This window comes from Benincasa hispida, chromosome 2 (genome assembly GCF_027475165.1).
Source record: "Benincasa hispida cultivar pf3 chromosome 2, pf3_genome.v1.1, whole genome shotgun sequence".
NCBI lineage: Eukaryota > Viridiplantae > Streptophyta > Magnoliopsida > Cucurbitales > Cucurbitaceae > Benincasa > Benincasa hispida.
Genome location: NC_143479.1, coordinates 33,234,292 through 33,237,846, shown reverse-complemented (window position 1 = coordinate 33,237,846; position 3,555 = coordinate 33,234,292).

The window sequence follows — 3,555 nt, the reverse complement described above, 5'->3', positions numbered from 1 at the left end:
TCTGGCTTAATTCACTTACTTCCTGACTTTTCAGGTCTGTAGGGCGAAGACCTGCACAAACATTTGAAGGAATTCTATGTCGTGTGCAATGGAATGAAACTCAATGAGGTGACTCAAGAGCAGATCAATATCAGGGCATTCCCCTTTTCATTGAAGGGAGATGCCAAGGAATGGCTCTATATTCTTCCGCCTGGAAGCATCCGTCCTGGGAAAAACTACAGAGACAGTTCTTGGAGAAATTCTTTCCAGCATCCCAAGCTGTTAGCATAAAAAAGATGCAGTTTGATGGAGAGACCCTTTATGAGTATTGGGAATGATTAAAAAAGACTTGTGCCAAGTTCCCCCATCATCAGATCTCAAACCAACTCTTGATCCAGTATTTTTATGAGCGATTGATGCAAACTGACAAAAGCAGTATAGATGCAATTACAGAAGGAGCCTTAGTCAATAACACCTCGGCTGAGGTAATGAACCTGACAACTACTATGGCAGAAAATTCTCAACAGTTTGGAACTAGAGCTGCAATCAGTGTAAAGTCCACCAATAAGGTAAGTGAACTTAAGAAAGAAATATCTAACTTAGTTTCTATTGTGAAATAGTTGGCGAAAGTGGAGATTGGACAGCCTACTACCGTTTACCAAGTATGTCATGGAACTGGCCATTCAGCTGACTTGCCCAAGCGCTCTGCAAGGAGCAATTCCTGAGGTAAATGTCGTTGGAGGCTACAATTATAATGGGAAAAATAGACGGTGGGACCCATTTAGTTAAACCTAAAATCCTAGGTGGAGAGACCACCCAAACTTCAAATGGGGAGGACAGAATGAGCAAGCCCAACCTAATCACGAGGCTTCGTCTGGTTCAGGTATGTCCTTAGAAGACATTGTTAAAAGTCTTGTTGATAATTCTTTTCATTTTCAGTAGGATACAAAGAAGATCATTGAATCTTTGGGAACCCAAGTCTCACAGCTAGCCACCTCTATGAGTAGATTGGAGAGACAGTCTAGCAAACTTCCATCCCAGCCTGAATCTAATATAAAAGAAAATGTTAGTGCAATCACATTGAGGAGTTGCAAGGAGTTGGAGCCACCTGTCGAGCCAGCTAAAGAGCCAGAATTGGAAAATCCAGGAATTTCTTCTTTTGCAAATTCGAAAGTCTTACCACCACAAAATAAACAGGGAGTATCTTCTCACCCTTATCCCTCTTTAGATGCATATGTACCTAAAGCCTCTTTTCCTTCCAGGTTTGCTAGGCCAAAGGAAGCAATTGTAGACAAGGATAAGAAGCTTTTAGAGATGTTTAGAAGGGTTGAGATAAATATTCCTCTCCTCGATGCCATCAAGTGATGCTTGATTTTACGATGTGGAAATGTGGATGATATGTGATGATGAAATTGCATTGAGCACTCAAGTTTCCTCAGTAGAATGCAAGTGTAAACTCCATTGAGTTTCCTAGTTAGTCCAGGGTCGAACTCAGGGACTTGTGAAAACAGGTTGCGATGGTAATTTTTATGAAAACTTTGCGGTAACCAAATAAATAAATAGTTATTGAGGTTGTTGTTTGCGATAATGAAAATATAAACAAATGCGGCGGAGTTTGAAAATAGTTGAATAAACAGGAAATGCGATGAGTATGCAGTGAATGGGTTGAGAAGGGTTTCAGCTAACACTTCCTAAGATGCGTTCATGCTTTGCGACCATGCAACATGCATACAATAGTAAACCATCTCTCGATGCGAATGCTACGACTTCTAATGCTAAAACGCATGCTAATATGCGATAAGTCTATAGGACCTACACATAAGCCTCTATTCTTATTTATGCGATGACAGAACGACACACACATAAATAAGGCGACCACATAATATCATTCCTATCTCTAGGATACATGCGATGCAGGTTGACAAACAGAGCTTATCTTTAAGTCCCTATCTCTTGTTTATGCAGTTCTAATCTTGCTCTCTCAAGTCTAGATTTTAACCTATCTCTCTCGAGGCTTAGGTTCTTTCTTCAAACTCTCTCTCAAGTAGCTCTAAAGGGGTATTTGGCACAACATAACACAAGATAATCGTAAGCAATGAACTTCCTAGGTTATGTTAGCTTAGTTCTTCTCAACCCATTCGACTAGTTTAGCTACTCATGTGTACTAGGAGAATGAACAGATGTAGAATAAGAACTTCCATTGTATAAATGTAGAGATGAGGTACAAAACAACAATGCAAGAATAGAATAAAGAGCCTGGTAGCAATCTCTTGCTGCCCAGACTTTTACACTGTTTTTCTACTCGTGTTCAAAAGATAATCTCGCTCTCGCGAGAGTCGGTAAGCTCTCTGCTTCTATGCCTCAAGGTTCTTTCTCGAGTTGCCCTGAGCGATCTCTGACATCACTACTCTTCTCTCGCTCTGCCTTAAAACGAAAGGAAAACTATGAACAAAGACGTGCGATCCAAACGTATCAACTTTCGAACCCCCTTTTCTGAAGGTTGCCCTTGGTATTTATAGAACACCCAGGGTAAACGACGATTTCTCTCTCATGATTGCACAGATGGGACGACTTTAATTCCCAGACTGATGCGCCAAATATTTGTCACCGGAAAGCTGAATGTACTTGTTATCGTTAGCGGCTGTCAACTTAATTCAGATTTGACTGACATCAACTTTCTGTCCCATCGTGATTAATTAGCCTTTCACCCAGATGCGCCCACCATATTGCGTCGACCAAGTTGTGGCAATCCTTCTTGAGCAAATGTTTGTGAACATGATCACCGCAAAGCCTTGCGATAATGCTACGCTCGACCAATGATTTCCTATGATCGCAATTTTCGCCTTGCGTCAACACATATTCTGCATAAAAATACAAAAATCAACTGTTTCTATGCGATGAACGCATGCTACCGCAATATTATGAATGTGATGCTTTTTAGACACAATTTAACATATTTTATCAATGCAAGCCAACATTGTTTAAGAACTTAGCACTATGATAACGTGCATTTCTGCCCATTATCACACCCCCAAATTTAAACAATGCTTGTCCTCAAGCCTAAGCTAAAGATTTCCTTTAGCAAGTCGACCGCTATATTTTTTTCCTAGATTTCTCAAAGATACTTCATTCAAATCCTATATACCAAAGTTTCCTTAAGTCTTTTTCAAATCTCTTCTTAAAATATTTCTAAGACCTAGGGGATCGCAAGCTTAATCTTCAAAAGGACTTTACTAAATTCTGGAACATCGCATGATTTATTTCAAAAAGAAAATTTTCCACTGAGGTGTCAAATGATTTTATCCTTGCATATTTCTTGACATTATTGTTTTTTTTTCTGACCTTGCGCTGATCCAAGTGCCTTGCCTTCATTTTGGCTTGCCTCCACGTGTGTCATGCGGACATCTAACTACGAGCAATGCACACTTTCTCAGACTAAACTCATACCTATTTGGCAGCAAAGTTGCAGTCATTTATTTATGCGTTGATTCAGGTGACTTACTTTCGTTTTGGCTTGCCCCCACGTGTATCATGCGGACATCCAACTACGGGTGAGTGCCTTTCACAACTTGACAG